We start from the raw sequence: 26578 nt of genomic DNA, 5'->3' as shown, positions 1-26578 counted from the left end.
GGGGTTAACTTCTTTAAATTCTAGAAGTCTCATTGTTCATTTTTCTGTCTTTGTGATTGATTAACTGTCTTGCTCTGGCTAGATGAATAGTGTGGTTTCTCTGTGGCACCTCCTTGGACTTGACCTCCAGCCTCGCCAGTGGTTACCTTAAGTAGCGGGGTGTTTGAATTCTGTCAAATAGAGATTCAGTGGTTATATCCATTTTTCTGGTTATGTTGGAAAAGAGGCTTTTCTGTCAGTACTTTTGTTTCTAATACCAGTTGTGTGGTTTTGTGATTACAATGCAGTTTCTTCAGAAAATTTCAATACTATACATTTTTTTCCAAAAATTTCACAACCAACACATTTTTAAAATATTAAAATAATACTGATTTCTTTTTTTAATCTAGAAAATTTTTCCTAAAAAGGAAACTCAATCCCAGTTTGTTTATCATCTCCCCTGAAAACGAAGCTTTTCTATCTTTAACCGAGATGTTCAGCCTACCGGCTGGGCTGGAGGTGAAAAGGTCACAGAAGAATTATTCCAAAGGAGAGAGTATTAAATGTTTCTGCACTCCATTGGTGAATCAGAAACAGAGAACTAAGGGCTGGATGACAGCTCATACACTGAAGAATTCTAGAGCTAGAAAAGAATGTTGCCCTTAGGCTAATGATTTCAGAGCTATATTTTCTCCCTTTGAAGTTGGCCTTGGGTAATAGATGTCAAGAGTAGAGGGTGGGACAGGGGCAAAGCAGAGACTATGGCCCCTAGATTCTTTTTTAGCCATTTTGCTCCGCTGTAAGATCATGTCTCTTGATTGGGAAGGGGGGCGGGAGGTATGATTGACACACAAAAAAGCTGTACATACTTAATGCACACATTTTTGTGAGTTTGAAATTAAGTGTACTCACATGAGACTGTCTCCGTAAACAATGCCAAAACCATAACCATCACCTCTGAGCTTCCTTCCTCCCTCTTTTTTTTTAAGAACATTTAGCATAAGATCTCCTCCCTTAACAAAGTTTTAAGTACACAGTATAGTATTAACAACTATATGCACTATGCTGTGCAATAGATCTCTAGGACTTACTCATCTGTGAAACTGAAACTGTGTATTCTTTGACCAGTATCTCCTTGATTCCCCATCCCCATGTATCCTGATTTTCAGCCCGCAAATGAGGTCATCATAAAGAAGAAGGAACTGAATTCTCTCCTTCTGAGGCTCATAGTAAACATTTCTTGTAACCTCAGAACTCTTAGGTCCTAAAAATATCCATTTAGATTTATTTCACGAAAATTTTAAGGAATTTCACATATTTCTGTCTAAACAGAAAAGGCACTCAGAGCACACCCTGGGCTTACATTCCCCCCTCTGCCACCCACGAGCTGTGACTTCAGGAAAATGTTTTACCTTTCAGTTTCCTCATCTATAAAATAGTGATAATAACACCTCATAAGGGTGTTATGAAGGATTCAATGAGTACAATGCATAAATGCAGTTTAGAAAACATGGTATACAATAAATGGTAATTACTCTCTAGATTTTAGTCAACAGAGCCTGATACATAGTCAATAAAATTTTTGAAAGTTTCACTTTGGTTTTATTATGAGACTGAGCTATGGCCTTATAAAAATTTTATTTCATTTTATTTTCAAACCTTACAAATAGCTGTGATATATATTTTGCAGATTAAAGAATTTGAAACTTTGTGCTATGAACTGAATGTTGTGTCTTCTCAAAGTCCTATGTTGAAGCGTTAACCCCCAATGTGATAATATTTGAAGGAGGTACTTTGGGGAGATAATTAGGTTTGGATGAAGTGATGAGGGTGGAGCACCCATGATGGGATTAGTGCCCATATAAGAAGAGGGAAAGACCAGAGCCTTCTCTCTCTGAGCCTTGTGAGGGTACAGCAAGAAGATGGCCTTCTGCAAACCAGGAAGAGGCTTCTCAAGTTGGCTGGCACCTTGATCTCAGATTTCCCAGTCTTTAGATCTATGAGAAATAAATGTCTGTTGTTTAAGCCACCCAGCCTATGGTATTTTAGTGCCTATGGTATTTTAGTGCCTATGGTATTTTAGTAAGGTCACTCGAGACCACACAAGCAATGAGTTAATTGCACCAGAATTTGAATAAGTGCTTGACACCAAAGTCTTGGCTTTTTCCATAAAACCATGCTGCCACCAAATGTTACCGGGAAGCTACTTGGGTTTCTCGAGACAGAAAGTTCCTCTGAGCCAGCCTGAATCCAACTGGTCCATTTTGCTATCTGTGTTACCATATGTAAGTTATTTGACTTCTCTGTGCCTTGGTTTCTTCATTTGTCAAATGGGGATAATAGTAATACTCTGTCTCACAGGGCTGTTGAGATAATTGTATGAAGACCTATGAAGTATTTAGGACAGTGTCTGGCATGCAATAAGTTTTAATATTCCTATTACTGTTATGGTTACTACTACTACTTATAACTTTGGGGTCAACTCAGATTAGTCTTTGTGAGATGGGAGGAAAGAGCACCAAATATTGTCTTTCAGCACAGACGGTAATACTTTACATAGTACAATACTAGTGTGTTCCTTGTGGAATATTAACTTTGTGGTTTTCTGAAATCATCCCTGAAAAATTTACAGCAGAATTTGACTGGCCACCCAGCAGAATCACCAGCAGAGTTGTTAGAAAACAGATTTCAATCCACACTCCCATCCCTAGCCCAACTCCTATCCCCCAGCCCCAACCTCATGCCAGACCACTAATCAGAATCTGCAAGGATGGGCCAGAAATACCTACATTTAACAAGTATCCCGAGTGAGTCAGATGTGCAGTCTTCTAATCTAGCCCATTTTAAAACAAGGAAAAAATGAGACCCAGAGAGGTTACGTGATCTTTCCCAAGGTTCAGGGCTCTTTCCACCATAAGGTGCTAATATTCACACAGATGTGCTGCCTTCTTATGCTAGGTCTATTATTGCCAGCACAGTTTTTTGTCCTTGTCAGCCAGAAGAATTATAGACTCAAATCAAAATGCTGAACTAGCCTCACAGATCCACCCCTGCACACCAGGGATGTTAGGAAGCCGAGGGCTGGGAGAAGACTTGAGTGGCAGGTACCCAAACTCCTCTCCCCTCCTCCGTGAACTGGGATGTGGGATGACACACATGGAGAGAAAGCAACGCACTTAAGCAGGCCTGGACTCTGGGTCTGCGTGAATACCATAGGGTTCTGCATGCAAACATGTAATTTATCTTCTATTTGGTTTAGCCCTGGTGGAAAGATAGTCCTAGGTTAGCCTTTTTGAAAAGCATCTTATCTCTCTTTTGTATTTTTAACCAGGTGCGACTCTCTTTTTCTGTTGTTTCGGCTGCTGTTGACATTGGGGTTGAATTTGGACCCACTGATCTTTCAGAAGATGCATAAGTTGTTCATTTACTTACTCTCTGACAAGCTTACCTGTGCTTGTAGAGCCATCAAATGGTTTTCATAGCAAAAATGTTTCTGAGCTGTTGACTTGTAAACATAGCCTTAAAGTCAATAAAGTCTTTTCTCTGAGAGCTCCCAGGTATGTCAAGAAATCTAAGACAAAAGAAAACAAAAAAACTCTCCTTAAGGCTCTCCTGAAACCAATTTGTAGCTATGGTCCAACAACTCTCTGAACTATTGTTTAAAATCATAGGAACGCGATCTTTTGTTGAGAGTGTTTCTAAGTATCTCCCAGACAGGGATAGCTTATAAAATATGGGGGACAGCTGTAGCCACCAAGAGAAAACTAGGAGAATTGTTATAAATACCTAGTCTTCCTCAGCCAGCAGCCAAGCCGGAAGAACGCCTCTTGTTAGGAAGAGGCATTATAACTTATAACTAGTTATAACTTATAACTTTCCTAAAAAGGAAAATAAAATTTAGTCATAGGGGCTTGTTTCTACTTCTTGACACGATATTCCCTATGTGGAATCTTTCCTTTGGGTTGCCAGGAGCAGGGAGTTGGAAGGAATACATGGTCTTTTTTTTTTTTTTTTTTTGCGGTACGCAGGCCTCTCACCGCTGTGGCCTCTCCCGCTGCAGAGCACAGGCTCCGGACGCGCAGGCTCAGCGGCCATGGCTCACGGGCCCCGCCGCTCCGCGGCACGTGGGATCTTCCCGGACCGGGGCATGAACCCGCGTCCCCTGCATCGGCAGGCGGACTCTCAACCACTGCGCCACCAGGGAAGCCCTACATGGTCATTTTCAACCGAGTGGTTTTGCCCCATGAAGCCCAGAGCAAAAAGAAATGTTCCCATAGCAATCATTCTGTACTTCCTTTATAGTTAACACTCATCAATCTTATAATTGCTTGTTCAATATCTGTCTTCCAATTAGACTGTAAATTCCATGAGAGAGATTATGTTTTTCCTTATTCACTACCATGTACCTGGTATAGAGCCCTGGCACGTAGTCTGACGTTCAATAAATATCTTTTGAATAAAATGCTGAATAAATTACGTTGAAGCCATAGCCTTCAACAGGGATGACTGGAGCCAGTAGATTTAAATTGCAGATGAAACCACTAGGTGAATGTGGAGTTGCTGTAGGTGTACAAGGTGGTGGAGTATATAATGGAATCAATTCGATGAAAAAGTGGGAATTTCTAGTTTTGAAGGCAAAAACAGGGAAGAATCTTGTGATTACATTGAACCTGGTATGATTACATTGGTAATAATTAAGAATCAAAGAGAAAAATGCCAAAATGCCCATAGGTCGGCCTGTCGAAAAACATCTTTCATATATTATAGAGCACATATTAGTATTTTAGGTTCAGTTGCTTTAACAAAGAGGGGTTGTAGATTTTTCAAAGTACTAGTGTAAAAGTAGTCACATCTGTGACAAACTGTACAATTTCAGCAACACAGCATCTTAAAGCCATCTGGGGTAGTATAACATCATTGCTGGCTTTATTGTCGATAAATAAAGCTCTTGAAAAATAAATCTCCGAAGTTAAACATATGAAGTGTCTGCAATAGTGTCATAAACACTATCTGCTTTTAAAAATTAAGAGAACAAGATCATTTCATAGATACAAGCTTCTTTGATGGGATGAATATCTATCTGAAAATATGATGATGAAAGAGTCTAACTGAAAAATGGTTGCGAGCATGTCTCTGTTGAACTTCAGTCCCTTGATAGTGCTGCCTCTACCAAAGGAAACTGAGAGTGATGGGCTCAGAATTGAATGGCAGATCAGGATCAAAACTGGAGAAGCAGGAACACACAAAAGTGCAAGAGACAAATACTATAAAATACTGACTTTTTAGTGAAGGAATTTTGAATAGACTATACTTAGAAAAAAATTCACTTGGAATAACGTATGCCTGCAAATTTAAATATTTGACTTATTTTTAGAAATCTGCAACTTGATAGCTTTATTAAGGTATAATTACATACAATAAACTATACATATGTAAAATGTACAATTTGATGAGTTTTGACATATGTTTATATTTGTGAAACCATCACCACAATCAAGAAAATCCATCAATCTCCCAAAGTTTTCTCAGGACCCTTCTCCTCACTCTTGTTCCTTCCCCTAGGGAAATTCATCTCTTTTTTAAAAAATGTTTAAAATTTTTAAAACTATGATTAAAAACATAGCATAGAATTACTATCTTATGGATATAACAAAGATTAGAGCAGAAACTAATGAAATTGAGAATAGAAAAAAATAGAAAAAGTCAATAAAGCTAAGGGTTGCTTTTTTTTAAAGATCAGTAAAATTGAGAAACCCTTACTTAAAGAAAAAAAAATAACTAAACTCAGAAATGATTTCAACCAATGCTACCAAAATAAAAAGGATTATGAAAGAATAGTATGAACAACTGTATGCCAAAAAACAGGGTAACCTAGAAGAAATGGAAAAATTCCTAGAAACACACAACCTGCCAAAACTCAATCACGAAGAAAAGGAAAATCTGAACAGACTAATAACCAGTAAGGAGATTGAATCAGTAAACAAAAATCTCCCAACAGATCTTCCAGCTCTCAGATGTCAGGTCTAGAGCATCAGGAAAGACTAAAGATTGTAAGAAAAACATAGAAGCCATGTTTCAAAAACCTGTATTACAGGTATTTCATCAGTTTAAGATGAGTCTTAAACAGCTAGCAGTTTGGTTCTCAAAAGATCTCTGAATTGTGTGCACTTACTAGGGCAAGTGGGTCAGGACTCTGTCATGAGACAGGTGGAAAGGAAAAATCCAGCAACAGTATTTTCTCTAGCAGTAAATGAGATGTGGTGATCAGGGGAAAGTAAGGTATACCAAATGGGCAATGTCAGTCAAGACAACATGACACAGAATATATGTATTCTGGCCAGGTTACAGAGACTTGGCATAATAGTATGTGAAAAAAAGGGTCTCGAATTTATATGGAAGGGAAAGTAGATGCAAGTGAATGCACAAATAAAAAAATAATTCGAAGAGACAAGCAACAAACACTATAGCCAATAATATATCAAAAAATCTACAAACAATAAAGGCTGGAGAGGGTGTGGAGAAAAGAAAACCCTCTTGCACTGTTGGTGGGAATGTAAATTGATACAGCCACTATGGAGAACAGTATGGAGGTTCCTTAAGAAACTAAAAATAGAACTCCCATACAACCCAGCAATCCCACTACTGGGCATATACCCTGAGAAAACCATAATTCAAAAAGAGTCAAGTACCACAATGTTCATTGCAGCTCTATTAACAATAGCCAGGACATGGAAGCAACCTAAGTGTCCATCGACAGGTGAATGGATAAAGAAGATGTGGCACATATATACAATGGAATATTACTCAGCCATAAAAAGAAACGAAATTGAGTTATTTGTAGTGAGGTGGATGGACCCAGAGTGTGTCATACAGAGTGAAGTAAGTCAGAAAGAGAAAAACAAATACTGTATGCTAAAACATATATATGGAATCTAAAATAAAAATGGTTCTAAAGAACCTAGGGGAAGGACAGGAGTAAAGACGCAGACATAGAGAATGGACTTGAGGACACGGGGAGGTGGAAGGGTAAGCTGGGACGAAGTGAGAGAGTGGCATGGACATATATACACTAACAAACGTAGGGTGGATAGCTAGTGGGAAGCAGCCGCATAGCACAGGGAGATCAGCTCAGTGCTGTGTGACCACCTAGAGGGGTGGGATAGGGAGGGAGGGAGGGAGACCCAAGAGGGAGGAGATATGGGGATATATGTATATGTATAGCTGATTCACTTTGTTATAAAGCAGAAACTAACACACCATTGTAAAGCAATTATACTCCAATAAAGATGTAAAAAAACAAATTTCTCTTGTTCAAGCCACTCAAAATGTGTATTTTGTTACAGTGCCTTAGCAAACTAATATAAGATGGGAAGGGAATTCTGTTCTCTTTTACTTTTTTTTCTCTTTAGTGTTACACTAATGTTAGGGCTCTTCTGCAACTTGACTGTTTTTTTTTTTAATTTAAAGATACAGGGAGGGACTTCCCTGGTGGTCCAGTGGTAAAGAATCCACCTTACAATGCAGGGGATGCAGGTTCAATCCCTTAGTTCCCTTAGTCAGGGAACTAAGATCCCACATGCTGCGGGGCAACTAAGCCTGCGTGCCACAACTACTGAACTCGCATGACTCAGCTAGAGCCCACGTGCCACAAAGTACAGAGCCCATGGACCCTGGAGCCTGCACACCACAACTAGAGAGAGAAAAGCCGCACGCCACAACTAGAGAGAAGCCCACGCACCACAACCAAGAGCCCACGTGCCTCAATGAAAGATCCCACATGCCTCAACAAAGATCCTGCATGCCACAAGTAAGACCTAAAGCAGCCAAAAATAAATAAATAAATAAATAAATAAAATACATAATAAATCTTTTAAAATAAATAAATAAATAAAGATACAGGGAATTCCCTGGCTCTCCAGTGGTTAGGACTCCATGTTCTCACTGCTGAGGGCCCCGAGTTAAATCCCTGGTCAGGGATCTAAGATTCCACAAGCCATGAAGCACAGCAAAAAACAAAGATACAGAGATAAAATAGTCATTTCCTTCATGGTGCTTAAGATCTGCTACAGGAGATAAAACAGACCAACTGGGAGGGCATACTTTGAATCTCACCTCTGTTGCTTATTCATTGTGTGACTTTGGGCAAATTACTTAGCTTCTCCAAGTTTCAGTTTCTTTACCTGTAATATGGAAATAACAAGATCACCCGCCAGTGTTGTTGAGTAATTTGAGATAAGGTATGCAATGTAATAAATCACCCTCACAAAATACAGCTATTATTATCTCAATTATCTACAATTTAAGGCAGAATATGAAGACAAGAGCAGAGGTATAATTGGTGCTTTAGGCGCTCAGAGGAGTGAGGTATCACATATGGCTGGGGGAACCTGGATGAAGGCAGTGGCATTCAGATTGCTCTTTAATTAATTGGCAGATGGGATTAGTGAGATGACACTCATGGTGAAAAAAACAGCATGAACAAAGGCAATGTGTCTGCAAAAAATAGGTACATTCAGCAAGCAGTGAGGTGTAGGCTGGAGGGTTCGATAAGAATATTAGCTTAACCGTCTTCCTTAGAGAACACCCCTGACAACTTTGGCTTAAATGGTTTCCCACCTCTGCCCCATACCTCTGCATCTCATCACCCTATTTATTTCCTTCTTAGCGTGTATCACAAATTGTAATTCTCCTGTTTATTTACCTGTTTACTTGTCTATTGTCTGTAAGGGTAGAGTCTGTCTCTCTTATTCAGATATAAATCCCAAAGACATGTTAAACAAATATTTGTTGGGAAGAAGGAAGGGAGAGAAAGAGAGAGATTGAAAGGAAGGAAGGGTGGGAGGAAAATGAATGAATGGAGAGTAGAGGAGTATCAGTAGGTCAGGTCAAGAAGTAGCTTGAACCAGAGCATGAAGTTCTTGAAATGGAGGACTAAAGTCCCAAAGCAGACCTCTGAATCACTGTTCCCAGGGAAAGATTTGGTATTCTGTCTATACAACAGCCACTTTTGATGAGCCTTAACTTCAGGCCAATATGGGAAATACTATATACCAATGGTTCTCAAACTATGGTGCCTAAACCAGCAGCATTGGTGTCATCTAGGAATTTGTTAGAAAGATAATTTCTCAGTCCCTACTCCAGACCTACTGACTCAGAATCTGCATTTTAACAAGGTCCTCAGATGATTGAAAAGCACTGAGAATCAAAATCCTGTCTCTTGCTGTAACATCCAGTCTTAATCCATCTGGGCTACTACAACAAAAATACCATGAACTGGGTGGCTTAAACAGCAAGCACTTATTTCTTACAGTTCTGAAGGCTGGAAAGTCTAAGATCACCGTGCCAGCAAATTTGGTATCTGGTTTATAAACAGTTGTCTTTTGGCTGTGTCTTCACAGGGCAAAAGGGGAAGGGAGTTCTCTGGGGTCTTTGTTCTAAGGGCACTAATCCCATTCATAAGGGCTCCATCCTCATGACCTAATTAACTCCCAAAGACCCCACCTCCAAATACCATCACACTGGGGATTAGGTTTCAACATATGAATTTGGGGGGACATAAAACATTCAGTCTATAGGTGTCCATTTATTGCTTTGCATCTTCCAGGCCTGAGAAGAATTGGGCTAAATGTACTTTGAAGTAATGGGACTCTTAGTGCAGAAATCAGAGATATAAATATTCCCACTCTATTTGGTGCCTGTAGATAGATCTAGGTCTCAATCATAAGAGTTCCTTAAAACTGCAATACGCAAGTAGTCTTTTAAACAGCGGTTATTCCGAGACATTCCAGTCTGAAGCCAAAAATGATCTCCCACCCAAGAAAGGAACTCAAAAGAAAAATACCAGTGACAGTAAACCACCACAATTAGAAAAAAAAAAAAAAGACAATGCAAAAACAAAACAAAACAAAACCCCACACAAATAAACTCAGAGAAATAATCTGTCCATTTAGGAAAATGCTGAAGTCTGTTTGTGGGGAAATATTTAGGATAAAGACAGGGGACTAAAGGAGTAGAAACAGACCAAAATCCTTTAGTGAATCATGGAATCTGTAAACTGGTATCAGATGTTCGCCAGTCATAGAGCCACAGGGAGACAGCAACATTTCAAATTCTTCCAAATAAGGTAACCCCAGCCAAAAGCTATGCTCTTAAAGACAGCGATTTCCTCTTACCTGCTCATCTACTTGGTTTAGAATGAACCAATTGTTTTCAGAACTATAGTGCATTTATACATGTAAGATTAGAAGGATTGTAAAAAAGGTTTCTTTACACACTCACACCACATTTTTACTGAGTCAGACTTTCCAAGGTATCAGTTGGAGAAAAGGATTTATAATCCTATTTATAGCCCAAGAAGAGAAGCTGTCTGTGGTTTCATTTGGTGGTTAGGGAGTAAGGAGGATTTGTTTTCCCATTGTAACATAGCAACTTGATTTCAGTGCTGCTCCTCTGTCATATGTACAAAGGGAGACGCCAAATACTCCAAAAGCGAATATTCCAGAAGGTGCAGAGATGGGCTTTAGTCAGCGTATGAGTTCACAGACATACATACAAAAAGTAACCACTTCAAGCTGAAGGTTTGGATTCCAGAAACTTAGAGAGTGAATTGTATAGAATTATAGGCTTCTAGCAAAAACCCTTAATAGAATGCTAACTGGAAGAAGTAGTTGTGTGTCAATATATCCACCTCCTCTGCCCCAGGTGGGCTGGGAGTGGGGTGCTGCCTGGGCAGGAGTCTGCTCCCTTGGGCCCATTGTCCCTGCCAGGTGATAAGCAGCTGCCTTCGTCTACCACAGCGTGCCACACAATAGCATTCTCTGTGTGTGACAAGTTGTAAAAAGATTGGAAAACACTGGTGTGAATTACACCCACGCTGTAGGCTTTCCAAACATGTGAATAGATTGATGATTTTAAGTGGCACACAGGTATGACATTAAAAACATTGAATTGAAGAGAAATGATCAGTTGGGTGTTACCATATTTCCAACCAATTAATTTTCCTTTTAACAAACAGAAACCAGATCACAGGCACAGAGCTTTTTTCTTTTGTAGTGATTTAAAGTTTCATTTAAAAATAAACGTATTTGGACAAAAAAGGAGTTGATGCAAAGAAAACATCAAGCAAAAAATGGTACAAATTGCACCTTTCCATATGGCAAAATTGTGAAGACTATATTCAAATGACTGAGGTTCAGAAAACACCATCTATTGAATTTACTCCACAATATCTCTGATAAGTGATTTAAAATGCTTCTAGACTTAGCAAGCATGTTATCAACACAATTTATTTAATTTTCAGACACATTAAATTGTTAAAACTTTAACACTTTGCATTGAAATTTGTTTCCCAGGTTCTTCCTATCATGAATTCTAATTATATATTTGAAGATATTTCTCTTTCTTTAGTATCTGCTCCCATACTTTTTTTTTTTTTTTTTTTTTTTTTTTGCGGTACGCGGGCCTCTCACCGCTGCGGCCTCTCCCATCGCGGAGCACAGGCTCCGGACGCGCAGGCCCAGCGGCCATGGCCCACAGGCCCAGCCTCTCCGCGGCACGCGGGATCCTCCCGGACCGGGGCACGAACCCGCGTCCCCCGCATCGGCAGGCGGACTCTCAACCACTGCGCCACCAGGGAAGCCCTCTGCTCCCATACTTGTAACATCCTTCTTTTCCTGGGACACATACACACCAGGCCATCTTTCCTCAAGCCAAACTCTTCGATTTCTCCCCCTTTGACGTAGTTCTGGTCACACTCAACCCCCTGGCAATTCTTCTCTGGGCTTAGTCTAATTTATCAGTGTCTCTCTTAAAATGAATTAGTAAAAACTATTTTGGTTGCATATGGCAGAAAACCCAGTTTAACCTAGCTTAGGCAAAAAGGAGATTTTACTGGCTCACATAATTTAAAACTCCAGAATAAGTTTCATTAAAGACATGGTTTGAAACAGAGGCTCATAGAAGATCCCCAGAATAAGGATTCGCTGCTTCTCTCATCTCCCAGCTCCATTTCTCTAAGAAATTCAATCAGGCTTTTCCCTCAGGATAGCAAGACGGCTAAAGAATTCCAGTCTTACAATCTCACGTCTAGTAGAGAAGAGTGGAAATCTTTCAGGAATTCCAGAAAATGTCTCATTGCATATTAGTAGCTATGAGTGTGTCGAATGCTTTCCCTTGAGCTAACCCCTGTCACCAAAAGAACGCAATATGCTGATTGGTCAGGAGTTAGGAATAAAGACATCTTTATTGGAAATGCATGGCCTTAGGTGGGGAAACAGTTGGTGTCCCAGCGGGAAAGCAAGCTGTGTTTACTAGAAGAGCTTGTGATGTCCAGATATGAACTCAGTACCCTGGGTGAGGTAAGACCAGAGAATATAGAAGGACTATCACCTCCTTTATAATTAACTTTATATATCAATATAGGAGTGAATGAGAGCATGTTCTCCATTCTGAAACTATACCAGGGGTTATTTTCCAGTCCTCTCTCTATGTTGGTAACTCATGCATGATGAGAGAAATAGAAAGCATTACATCAACATAAGACAGTGTTCTTTGGTTTCCAGACCTAAGTATATGATTAAGATGAGCTGGTGAAAAAAAGAAAGAAGAAGAGGAGAAGGAGGAGGAGGAAGAGGAGAAGAGGGAGAAGGAGAAGAAAAGAAAAAGGGAGTCCTAGTATTGGATACCCTGATAGCAACCAGGTATGGGAACTGGTAGCAAGAAAGGAAAAAGAAAAAACATACCAAGTGGTGACTATTGTTCAAAAAGCAGAGTAGAACTGCCAAAAAGAAAAACAAAGTTACCAGTTACAAAACTCCATATAAAACTACAGCAATCAAGACAGCATGGTATTGATATTTTTAAAAAACCATATAAATCAATAGAACAGAATTTGTAGCTCAGAAGCATTTATGGTCATTAGATTTTTGAAAAGGGCGCCAAGACAATTCAATGTGACTTGTCTTTTCAACAAGCGATATAAGAATAATTAAATACCCACATGCACAAAGATGAATTTAGATCCTTACCTCATATTATACTCCAGAAAAAAATCAAAATAGATTGTAGAGCAAGGTATAAATCATGCTAAATTAGACTTCATCAAAATAAAAACATTTTGTGCTTCAAAGGACACCATCAAGAAAATTAAAAGAAGTTGTAGCAAAAGAAAAATATTTACAAATTATACGTCTGATTAATTACTAGTATCTAGAATATATAAAGAATTATTTCAAATCAATAATAAGAAGACAAACAACTGGATTTTAGAAATAGACAAAAGGGAGAGGCGAGAAGATGGCGGAAGAGTAAGACGCGGAAATCACCTTCCTCCTCACAGATAACATCAGGAATACATCTACATGTGGAATTTCTCCTATAGAACACCCACCGAACACTGGCAGAAGACCTCAGACCTCCCAAAAGGCAAGAAACTCCCCACGTACCTGGATAGGGCAAAAGAAAAAGGAATAAACAGAGACAAAGAATAGGGATGGGACCTGCACCGGTGGAAGGGAGCCGTGAAGGAGGAAAGGTTTCCACACGCTAGAAGCCCCTTCGCGGGCGGAGACTGCGGGTGGCGGAGGGGGAAGCTCCGGAGCCACGGAGGAGAGCGCAGCAACAGGGCGCGGAGGGCAAAGCGGAGAGATTCCCGCACAGAGGATCGGTGCCGACCAGCACTCACCAGCCCGAGAGGGTTGTCTGCTCACCGGCCGGGGCGGGCGGGGCTGGGAGCTGAGCCTCGGGCTTCGGTCGGATCCCAGGGAAAGGTCTGGAGTTGGCAGAGTGAAAACAGCCTGAAGGTGTTAGTGCGCCACGGCTGGCCGGGAGGGAGTCCAGTTGAAGTCTGGAGCTGCCGAAGAGGCAAGAGACCTTTTCTTCCCTCTTTGCTTCCTGGTGCGCCAGGAGAGGGGTTTAAGCGCGCCTCTTAAAGGAGCTCCAGAAACAGGCGCGGAGCTGCCAAAGAGACAAGAGACTTTTTCTTGCCTCTTTGTCTCCTGGTGCGAGAGGAGAGGGGATTAAGCGCACCGCGTAAAGGAGCTCCAGAAACGGGCGCGAGCCGCAGCTGTCGGCACGGACAGTAGAGACAGGCATGAGACGCTAAGGCTGCTGCTGCCGCCACCAAGAGGCCTGTGTGCGAGCACAGGTCACTCTCCACACCGCCCCTCCCGGGAGCCCGTGCAGCCCGCCACTGCCTGGGTCCCGGGATCCAGGGACAGCTTCCCCAGGAGAACGCGCGGCGCGCCTCGGGCCTGTGCAGCGTCACGCCGGCCTCTGCCGCCGCGGGCTCACCCCGCATCCGTGCCCCTCCCTCCCCCCTGGCCTGTGCCAGAGCCCCCGAATCAGCTGCTCCTTTAACCCCATACTGTCTGAGCGAAGGGCAGACGCCCTCGGACAACCTACACGCAGAGGTGGGGCCAAGTCCAAAGCTGAACCCCGGGAGCTGTGCGAACAAAGAGGAGAGGGGGAGGTCTCTCCCAGCAGCCTCAGAAGCAGCGGATTAATGCTCCACAATCAACTTGAAGTGCCCTGCATCTGTGGAAAACCTGAATAGACAGCGAAATATCCCAAGTTGAGGAGGTGGACTTTGGGAGCAAGATATACTATTATTTTCCCCCTTTTTCTTTTTGTGAGTGTGTATGTGTGTGCTGCTGTGTGAGATTTTGTCTGTATAGCTTTGCTTGCACCATTTGTCCTAGGGTTAGACCGACCCTTTTTTTGTTTGTTTGTTTTTTATAGAAATTTTTCTTCTTAATAATTATTTTTTATTTTAATAACTATACTTTATCCTACTTTATTTTGTCTTCTCCCTTTCTTTCTTCCTTTCCTTCCTTTCTTCCCTCCTTCCTTCCTTCCTTCCTCCCTTTCTTCCTCCCTTCCTTCCTCTCTTCCTTCCTCCCTTTCTTCCTCTCCTTCCTTCCTTCCTTCCTTCCTTCCTTCCTTGCTTTCTTCCTTTCTCCCTCCCTTTCTTCCTTTCTTCCTTCCCTCCGTCCCTCCTTCCTTCCTTCCTTTCTTTCCTTTCTGTTTTTTCTCTCGTGTGGATTAAAGGCTCTTGGTGCTCCAGCCAGGTGTCAGGGCTGTGTCAGGGCTGTGTCTCTGAGGTGGGAGAACCAACCTCAGGACATTGGTTCACAAGAGACCTCCCAGCTCCACACAATATCAAACAGCGAAAATCTCCCACAGATCTCCATTTCAACACCAAGACCCAGCTTCACTCAAGGACCAGCAATGAAGAGTGCTGGACACCCTATGCCCAACAAAGAGCAAGACAGGTCTACAGCCCCACCCATTAGCAAAGAGGCTGCCTAAAATCATAATAAGGCTACCAACATTCCCAAACACATCACCAGACATGGACCTGCCCACCAGAAAGACAAGATCCAGCCTCATCCACCAGAACATAGGCACTAGTCCCCCCAAACAGGAAACCTACTCAACCCACTGAACCAACCTTAGCCACTGGGGACAGCCACCAAAAACAACGGGAACTATGAACCTGCAGCCTGCAAAAAGGAGACCCCAAACACAGTAAGATAAGCAAAATGAGAAGACAGAAAAACACACAGCAGGTGAAGGAGCAAGATAAAAACACACCAGACCAAACAAATGAAGAGGTAATAGCCAGTCTACCTGAAAAAGAATTCAGAATAAGGATAGTAAAGATGATTCAAAATCTTGGAAATAGAATAGACAAATTGCAAGAAACAGTTAACAAGGACATAGAAGAAATAAAGAGGAAGCAAGCAACGATGAGCAATACAATAAATGAAATGAAAAATACTCTAGATGGGATCAATAGCAGAATAACTGAGGCAGAAAAACGGATAAGTGACCTGGAAGATAAAATAGTGGAAATAACTACTGCAGAGCAGAAGAAAGAAAAAAGAATGAAAAGAACTGAGGACAGTCTCAGAGACCTCTGGGACAACATTAAACGCACCAACATTCAAATTATAGGGGTCCCAGAAGAAGAGAAAAAGAAAGGGACTGAGAAAATATTTGAAGAGATTATAGTTGAAAACTTCCCTAATATAGGAAAGGAAATAGTCAATCAAGTCCAGGAAGCACAGAGAGTCCCATACAGGATAAACCCAAGGATAAACACGCCAAGACACATAATAATCAAACTGTCAAAAATTAAATACAAAGAAAACATATTAAAAGCAGCAAGGGAAAAACAACAAATAACATACAAGGGAATCCCCATAAGATTAACAGCTGATCTTTCAGCAAAAACCCTACAAGCCAGAAGGGAGTGGCAGGACATATTTAAAGTGATGAAGGAAAAAAACCTACAACCAAGATTACTCTACCCAGCAAGGATCTCATTCAGATTTGATGGAGAAATTAAAACCTTTACAGACAAGCAAAAGCTGAGAGAGTTCAGCACCACCAAACCAGCTTTACAACAAATGCTAAAGGAACTTCTCTAGGCAACAAACACAAGAGAAGGAAAAGACCTACAAGAACAACCCGAAACAATTAAGTAAATGGTAATAGGAACATACATATCGATAATTACCTTAAATGTAAATGGATTAAACGCTCCCACCAAAAGATACAGGCTGGCTGAATGGATACAAAAACAAGACCCATATATATGCTGTCTACAAGAGACCCACTTCAGACCTAGGGACACTTACAGACTGAAAGTGAGGGGATGGAAAAAGATATTCCATGCAAATGGAAATCAGAATAAAGCTGGAGTAGCAATTCTCATATCAGACAAAACAGACTTTAAAATAAAAACCATTACAAGAGACAAAGAAGGTCACTACATAATGATCAAGGGATTGATCCATGAAGAAGATATAACAGTTGTAAATATTTATGCACCCAACATAGGAGCACCTCAATACATAAGGCAAATACTAACAGCCTTAAAAGGGGAAATTGACAGTAACACAATCATAGTAGGGGGCTTTAACACCCCACTGTCAGCAATGGACAGATCATCCAAAATGAAAATAAATAAGGAAACACAAACTTTAAATGATACATTACACAAGATGGACTTAATTGATATTTATAGGACATTCCATCCAAAAACAACAGAATACACATTTTTCTCAAGTGCTCATGGAACATTCTCCAGGATAGATCATATATTGGGTCACAAATCTAGCCTTGGCAAATTTAAGAAAATTGAAATCGTATCAAGTATCTTTTCCGACCACAACGCTATGAGACTAGATATCAATTACAGGAAAAGATCTGTAAAAAATACAAACACATGGAAGCTAAACAATACACTACTTAATAACGAAGTGATCACTGAAGAGATCAAAGAGGAAATCAAAAAATACTTAGAAACAAATGACAATGGAGACATGACGACCCAAAACCTATGGGATACAGCAAAAGCAGTTCTAAGAGGAAAGTTTATAGCAATATAGTAATACCTTAAGAAACAGGAAACATCTCAAATAAACAACCTAACTTTGCACCTAAAGCAATTAGAGAAAGAAGAACAAAAAAACCCCAAATTTAGCAGAAGGAAAGAAATCATAAAGATCAGATCAGAAATAAATGAAAAAGAAATGAAGGGAACAATAGCAAAGATCAATAAAAGTAAAAGCTGGTTCTTTGAGAAGATAAATAAAATTGATAAACCATTAGCCAGACTCATCAAGAAAAAAAGGGAGAAGACTCAAATCAATAGAATTTAAAATGAAAAAGGAGATGTAACAACTGACACTGCAGAAATACAAAAGATTATTAGAGATTACTACAAGCAACTCTATGCCAATAAAATGGACAACCTGGAAGAAATGGACAAATTCTTAGAAATCCACAACCTGCCGAGACTGAACCAGGAAGAAATAGAAAATATGAACAGACCAATCACAAGCATTGAAATTGAAACTGTGATTAAAAATCTTCCAACAAACAAAAGCCCAGGACCAGATGGCTTCACAGGCGAATTCTATCAAACATTTAGAGAAGAGCTAACACCTATCCTTCTCAAACTCTTCCAAAAGATAGCAGAGGGAGGAACACTCCCAAACTCATTCTATGAGGCCACCGTCACCCTGATACCAAAACCAGACAAAGACGTCACAAAGAAAGAAAACTACAGGCCAATATCACTGATGAACATAGATGCAAAAATCCTCAACAAAATACTAGCAAACTGAATCCAACAGCACATTAAAAGGATCATACACTGTGATCCAGTGGGGTTTATTCCAGGAATGCAAGGATTCTTCAATATACGCAAATCAATCAATGTGATACACCATATCAACAAACTGAAGGAGAAAAACCATATGATCATCTCAATAGATGCAGAGAAAGCTTTTGACAAAATTCAACACCCATTTATGATAAAAACCCTGCAGAAAGTAGGCATAGAGGGAACTTTCCTCAACATAATAAAGGCCATATATGATAAACCCACAGCCAGCAGTGTTCTCAATGGTGAAAAACTGAAACCATTTCCACTAACATCAGGAACAAGACAAGGTTGCCCACTCTCACCACTCTTATTCAACATAGTTTTGGAAGTTCTAGCCACAGCAATCAGAGAAAAAAAAGAAATAAAAGGAATCCAAATAGGAAAAAAAGAAGTAAAGCTGTCACTGTTTGCAGATGACATGATACTATACATAGAGAATCCTAAGGATGCTACCAGAAAACTACTAGAGCTAATCAATGAATTTGGTAAAGTAGCAGGATACAAAATTAATGCACAGAAATCTCTGGCATTCTTATACACTAATGATGAAAAATCTGAGAGTGAAATTAAGAAAACACTCCCATTTACCATTGTAACAAAAAGAATAAAATATCTAGGAATAAACCTACCTAAGGAGACAAAAGACTTGTATGCAGAAAACTATAAGACACTGATGAAAGGAATTAAAGATGATACAAATAGGTGGAGAAATATACCATGTTCTTGGATTGGAAGAATCAACATTGTGAAAATGACTCTACTACCCAAATCAATCTACAGATTCAATGCAATCCCTATCAAATTACTACTGGCATTTTTTACAGAAATAGAATAAAAAATTTCACAATTTGTATGGAAACACAAAAGACCCCGAATAGCCAAAGCAATCTTGAGAAAGAAAAATGGAGCTGGAGGAATCAGGCTCCCTGACTTCAGACTGTACTACAAAGCTACAGTAATCAAGACAGTATGGTACTGGCACAAAAACAGAAATATAGATCAATGGAACAGGATAGAAAGCCCAGAGATAAACCCACACACATATGTTCACCTTATCTTTGATAAAGGAGGGAAGGATATACAGTGGAGAAAAGACAGCCTCTTCAATAAGTGGTGCCAGGAAAACTGGACAGCTACCTGTAAAAGTATGAAATTAGAACACTCCCTAACACCACACACAAAATTAAACTCAAAATGGGTTAAAGACCTAAATGTAAGGCCAGACACTATCAAACTCTTAGAGGAAAACATAGGCAGAACACTCTATGACATAAATCACAGCAAGGTCCTTTTTGACCCATCTCCTAGAGAAATGGAAATAAAAACAAAAATAAACAAATGGGACCTAATGAAACTTAAAAGCTTTTGCACAGCAAAGGATACCATAAACAAGACCAAAAGACAACCCTCAGAATGGGAGAAAATATTTGCAAATGAAGCAACTGACAAAGGATTAATCTCCAAAATTTATAAGCAACTCATGCAGCTCAATAACAGAAAAACAAACAACCCAATCCAAAAATGGGCAGAAGAACTAAATAGACATTTCTCCAAAGAAGATATACAGATTGCCAACAAACACATGAAAGAATGCTCAACATCATTAATCATTAGAGAAATGCAAATCAAAACTACAATGAGACATCATCTCACACCGGTCAGATTGGCCATCATCAAAAACTCTAGAAACAATAAATGCTGGATTGGGTGTGGAGAAAAGGGAACACTCTTGCACTGCTGGTGGGAATGTAAATTGATACAGCCACTATGGAGAACAGTATGGAGGTTCCTTAAAAAACTACAAATAGAACTACCATACGACCCAGCAATCCCACTACTGGGCATATACCCTGAGAAAACCATAATTCAAAAAGAGTCATGTACCAAAATGTTCATTGCAGCTCTATTTACGATAGCCAGGACATGGAAGCAACCTAAGTGTCCATCAACAGATGAATGGATAAGGAAGATGTGGCACATATATACAATGGAATATTACTCAGCCATAAAAAGAAATGAAACTGAGTTATTTGTAATGAGGTGGATAGACCTGGAGTCTGTCATACAGAGTGAAGTAAGTCAGAAGGAGAAAAACAAATACCGTATGCTAACACATATATATGGAATCTAAGAAAAAAAAATGTCATGAAGAGATTAGTGATAGGACGGGAATAAAACACAGACCTACTAGAGCATGTACTTGAGGATATGGGGAGGGGGAAGGGTAAGATGTGACGAAGTGAGAGAGTGCCAGGGACATATATACACTACCAAATGTAAATTAGATAGCTAGTGGGAAGTTGCCGCATAGCACAGGGAGATCAGCTCGGTGCTTTGTGACCAGCTAGAGGGGTGGGATAGGGAGGGTGGGAGGGAGGGTGACGAAAGAGGGAAGAGATATGGGAACATATGTATATGTATAACTGATTCACTTTGTTGCAAAGGAGAAACTAACACACTATTGTAAAACAGTTATACTCCAATAAAGATGTTAAAAAAAAATAGACAAAAGGCTTGATGCACATTTCACCAGAGACTATATACAAGTGGCTAATAAGCACATGAAATCATGTCCAACATCACTAGTTATTAGGAAAATGCAAGTTAAAACCATAATGAGATACTGCTTCACACCCACTAGAATAACTACAACCAAAAAACCAGGCAGTACCAAGTGTTGGCAATGATAGGAAAAATCTGGAAACTTCATACGTGGCTGGCCAGAATTTAAAACGGTGCAACCACTTTAGAAAAGAGTTTGACAGTTTCTTAAAATGTTAAACATAAATTTACCATATAGTGCAGCAATTTCACTTCTAGGTATCTACCCAAGAGGAAGGAAAACGTTAAGTCCACACCAAGACTCGCATATAAATCTTCACAGCATCATTATTTATAATAGCCAAAAAGTGGAAACCATCCAAACTTCTATCAAGTAGTGAATGGTTAAATAAGATGTGCTATAAACAAAATGGAAGACTATTCTGCAATAAAAAAGGAACAGTACATGCTACAACATGGATGAACCTCAAAAATATTATGCTAAGTGGAAGAGGCCCATAACAAAAGATCAAATATTATATGACCCATTTCTATGAAATGTTCAGATAGGCAAATCTATAGATGGAAGTGGATTAGTGGTTGCTGGAGCTGGAGGTATGAATGGGGCTCCAGCAAATGGGCATGAGGGATCAATTCGAGCAGATGGAAATGTTCTAAAATTGGATCGTGATGGTAGTTACACAGCTCCATATATTTACTAACAATCATTAAACTGTACACTTAAAATGAGTGAATTTTATATGTAAATTTTATATCAATAGAGCTGTTTTTTTTTTAAAAAAAGAATATTCACAGTAACGCAGAAACAAACTTTGTAAGTAAAATAAAAAATTATGTTTCAACCAGATGGTGGAATTATGAGTTATTTTTATATATTTCTGAATTTTCCAATGAAAAGTGCATTTTTAAATCAGAAGAAAACAATAAAGATAATTTAAAAAAATTATCCTCTGAGACTCAAAATAAAATCACTACCTGATGGACCAGAGGAGAGTTAAGTAAAGTCACCTTGATAAAGAGACAGAATGGCTCTCAGGCCCACAAGATTTGACAGTAACCTGACTAAAGTTAACAACACATTTAAAGAAAGAAGAATCAATCAGCAGAGAACGCTGATCAATAAAGAAAGCAAAGAAAAGGGACAGTCCTAGAGGCAAGTATTGCAGGGCCTTACCTGTGCCACACAGAGAGCCTGAAGGCTGGTCACAGAGCGGGTGTGCACAGCCCCATGGTAGAGATGGATGCCGTATATCTCATAGAGATTTGGGCCATTAGGTACTCTAAAGACACTGCATGCTCACCATAAAACATTTTTCTAACCTTTTTTTTCCCAAGCAGCTTTATGTACAGAGAAATCCTAGTCATATTCTTGTATTAGGAATTAACACATATTCTGGTTTATACACTTCAGACTCCTGATGTTTACACAGTGTGAGTTGGCTTGTCCAAGTTGAATCAACTCTACAGTTGTGGCAAGATGGAAATTATGCATCTGGACAGCTAAGAGAGACTGTGGAGTGTGGTACATGCATTAAGGTAAATGTCTCCCTGTGAGACCACTTGGAAGCCAGCCAGTCAGTTCACCTTTCTCGGTGACAACCCAACCTTGACAAGAGCTTCTCATTCAGACTTCAAATATCAAGAAATCCAAGACACCAAGACATACTGAAATTACTGTATGCTCAGCATACTTTTTTTTTCTGGCCACGTGGCGCGACATGCAGGATCTTTGATCCCTGACCAGGGATTGAACCCATGGCCCCCGCAGTGGAAGCACGGAGTCTTAACCACTGGACCACCAGGGAAGTCCCAGCATACTTTTTTAAGAAGCCACTTATGGGAAGGATCTTAATTATTTAAATCGTGTACTTACTGACTCTTGATCCATCCAGCCATAGCAATGATAAATCCAGCACGTGCTAGATCAATTCCACCCTAGTCATAAAATGAGTCCTATTTAAATGCAGAGCTTCCTTCCAATAACTTCTGGTGGTGGTGATGTTGGAAAGAGCCTGTGGCTTTGTACCCTCTGCCTCTGGGGACGATGGAGCTCATTTTTTTGAGCAATAAGCTACAACATATGGGCACTTTGCAACACTGACCTTTGTCCTGGTTCATAATATCTACTCTCATTCCCATAAGGGACTTTAAGGCCAAGCCCTTGTATCTCATTCCTGCCTGCCCTCTACCTCCTTCCATACTCACACTCTCATCCTAGTTGGACCCTGATAGTGCCCCTGCCTTGACCTGGATGGATGATTTGATTCTGGCACTCAGTGCTCTGAACAACCATTTCCTGGAATAGTGGCTCTCAGTGTGGTTGCTGCCATACTACAATTCAATTCTCCTGTTAAGCACCTACAGTTAGCATGAGACTCTGTAGGCTTAAGGGAAGTCCCGAACAAGTCTGCCTTTACTTCAGGCACCAGCTGCAAGTTTGGGGGTCTCCAGGCTACCTGCCCTTCTGATCAGCTGGTTGCAAATTTCAGGAGTTTCTACTACCCCTTCAGGTTTGATAATTTGCTAGAATGACTTACAGAAGTAAGGAAAGTGCTATACTTATGATTACAGTTTTATTGTAAAGGATACAAATCCTTTGTATCCAAAGACCAGCCAAATGAAGAATGCATGGGGGAGATCTGGGAGGGTCTACATGCCTTCTTGCCATGGAATCAGGACACGTCCCTCTCCCAGCCCATCAATGTGTTCACCAACCAGGAAGCTCCCCCAAGCCTCAGTGTCCAGAGTTTAATTGAGGTTTCATTATATAGGCATGATTGAATCACTGGCCACATGACTGAACTCAATCTCCAGCCCTCCTCCCTTCCTGGAGGTTGAAAGGGTGTACTAATATCATTGTGCCTCAAAGACTCAACTCTCTGACCCCATGGTTGGTCTTTTGAGCCTCAGCAGCCCCCGTTCTGAGTCTTCTCCTGAGTATGAACAGAGGTGTGGGGTCTTCTCTGGCGGTCCAATGGTTAAGACTCCCCACTTCCACTGCAGGGGGCATGGGTTCGATACCTGGTCGGGGAACTAAGATCCTGCATGCCACGCAGAGCAGCCAATAAATAAATAAATAAATAAAATTTAAAATAACCAACCGCTTCTTAAAAAACAAAAACAAACAACAACAACAACAAAACCACAGGTGTGATCCAGGGGCCCACCATGAATAACAAAGACACTCCTGTCACTGGGGGGATTCCAAGAATTTAGAGTGTCCCCTCCAGGAACTAGGGACAGATGCCAGTCGAATTCTTTACTATACAACAGTTGCATATTGCAATTGCCTAATAACCTTTTTAAAAATTGTCCATTCCTGGATCCCACCAAGAGAGTCTCATTTATTTGGTCTGGGGTACAACCTGGATATAAGCATTTTAAAAATCTCTGCCAGACGATTCCATCATATCCTACAAGTTGTGCTAATGGCCCTGCTTTATCCCCTTAGTTTGAACTTCTAGGACATGTATGCTCCTCCAAATTAGACTGGAGTTGCTGGTTTGTTTAATGGAGCTCCCAACATGCCACTTGGCTGGGACCAGACCACTTAGGATCTAGCTCAGGTCTGCAGTCTCTGTGTTACACAACTCTAAGCGGCCCCATTCATTTCATAGCCTATGTGAATTGTGCCCTGGATTTATGCAGTGTACACACTACACAGGGTGGCCGTGTCTTGATCTAGTCTCCACACATCAAGTTTCCATCAAAATTTGCCAAATGACCAACTTAGCAGGTTTATTGATTTTACATATTTATCAGCTTGAATAGGAATATGTTCACATTTCTAACAGCTTTAACTTTTAATTTCAAATGTAAAACTGTCTAAAATAAATCAGAATTTATCTAAAACAAACTTGTATATAAAGAAAAAAGTAAGAGCTGAAAGTTTCCCATATGAAATGCTGACATTTTGCTAAATTGAACATTCTGTAAAAGAAAATAGTGAATTTTGTAAATTCATATAAATCTGACATGTTAGTCTACAAATTAGCTTTTAAAAAACTGACCTTCAATGAATTGGAATATGCATATTATTTTCTTGGCTTCTGCTATGATTAGCTTTCATCATCTAAAAAATTTGCTTATGGTTAAACCCATTTTCCACCAAGATTTCTTTGGGCAGCATGTGATTAAGAGGTTACATTTTTAAAGTGTTTAAAATAAAAAGGCAAGGGTAGGGAAAAGGAAAACATGAACCACTTCTGACCCACCACGGTTTTTCCCAAAGGCCTGGGAAGTACTCTTCAGCAATGAACCATGAAATTTTTGCAGCAGAAAATAATATTTTTTTAAGCAGCACTTGGCAACTGTGTTGGAATAAGAGGTTGTATTTGACATTAAGGCCCTGACACTGGTACATTTCCTGAAGAAAACAGTGATCACCTTTATGCATGTTATCCTAACAAAGCCAGTACAAGGTACTTACGTGGGCCATTTTTCTGACCATCCATCTAAAGAAAAAATTGTCCAGAAAACTTCCCTTTCTGCCTCAGACTGGAATAGGAAATAATTTTTAATGAACTTCTTTTTCTGCCACCAGGAAGGGAAGGGGATTTGAGTTTGTGATTATGATTGCATTTTAAGTTACCTAAGAAAATTGCTAGTGAGAACAAAAATTGCCTTCTAAAAAGTAAACCAAAGCAACCAAATAAAAACTTCCCTAGTCTTAGCTTTGAAAGCTCATCCTGAATTCCAGACCTCTAGTTTTCAGTTTATTTCTGAGTTTTTGATGAATTTACCAGCCCTAAGAGCTGACACTGTAGGACTCAATAAAAATCCTAATAAATATGTAGCTGTGGGCTTCCCTGGTGGTGCAGTGGTTGAGAGTCCGCCTGCCGAGGCAGGGCACACGGGTTCATGCCCCAGTCCGGGAAGATCCCACATGCTGCGGAGCGGCTGGGCCCGTGAGCCATGGCCGCTGAGCCTGCGCGTCCAGAGCCTGTGCCCTGCAATGGGAGAGGAGGCCACAACAGTGAGAGGCCCACGTACCGCAAAAAAATTTAAAAAAAATTAAAAAATATATATATGTAGCTGTGGTTGGTAGTCTTTGAAAAATAAGTAAACTTTCCCAACTTGTTCCACAAACCTCAATTATCTCAGACTATTAGAGCATCTGGAACTAGGGAGCCAAAAGTTAAGGGTTCAGAGAGATCGGGCTCCAAAGTTTCATTTGGGTGGGCTAAAGGTGTATATTAGTTTGCCTTTTCCACCTCCTGCTCCTTCTCAAGAGAATAAATAATTACAGTGATTTATCTTTGAAATGTGCAGCTTGGAGTTGGATGTGGAGAAGTCACATAATGGTGTCAGCACTTCAGCCCGAAGTAAATAAAATGGTGAAATATATTTAGCACACGATAAGGCAAGGCACTGAGAAAGAGAGAAAAAGAAGAAACTGGCTCTACATGATTAGAGAACTTTACAAAAGACCAAGCGTTTGCAAAAAGAAAATAATTATAAAAAATACAAACAGTGGGGGAAAAAAACAGAAAGTCTTCCAAGTTCCAAATTTCCATCCTAATTCTAGCTTCCAAAAGGCCAGTCAGTTTCTCAGGCTCTTGGCCTGGCTTCTTCTCTTCCAGGTTTCAGCCTCCCTCCCTGTGGTAATTGCCCGATTTGGGATACAGCGGAGCAGTTGCTCAGATCTCTAATGCCTTTCAAGGCTGATGTGAATATTCAACCTAGTTGTGGCCATTAGTGCTTCCCTGCCTTTTCCAGAAGCCCCAACCAGGCACTTTGGCAGTACTATGGTGCCTGCCATAAAAAAAGATCTGTCCTCCAGAAAAGCTGCTTTCCAGTTCTCTTTTTCCTCCAACAAAGGTTGAGTCTGCACACAAATTTTAATTTGCTTCCAAGTACTTG

General features: G+C 40.3%; 1 long non-coding RNA gene and 1 pseudogene across 1 annotated transcript in view; one reads left to right on the top strand and one right to left on the bottom strand.

Moving 5' to 3' along the window:
- Nucleotides 1–1652: 1652 nt before the first annotated feature.
- LOC136792378 (uncharacterized) overlaps nt 1653–26578 on the bottom strand; it is a 43482-nt gene continuing 18556 nt past the window's right edge. The window contains exons 2-4 of the long non-coding RNA XR_010836070.1: nt 8092–8159; nt 3428–3550; nt 1653–1976 (exon numbers count right to left, since the gene is read on the bottom strand). This is a non-coding gene — a long non-coding RNA (uncharacterized lncRNA). The remainder of the gene's footprint in view (nt 1977–3427; nt 3551–8091; nt 8160–26578) is intronic.
- LOC131767826 (single-stranded DNA-binding protein, mitochondrial pseudogene) lies at nt 6050–7399 on the top strand (annotated as a pseudogene).

The sequence above is a fragment of the Kogia breviceps genome, chromosome 13 (assembly GCF_026419965.1).
Source record: "Kogia breviceps isolate mKogBre1 chromosome 13, mKogBre1 haplotype 1, whole genome shotgun sequence".
NCBI classification, from domain to species: Eukaryota; Metazoa; Chordata; class Mammalia; order Artiodactyla; family Physeteridae; genus Kogia; species Kogia breviceps.
The sequence above is the reverse complement of the archived record's forward strand: the minus strand, read 5'-3'. Positions and strand labels throughout refer to the sequence as shown.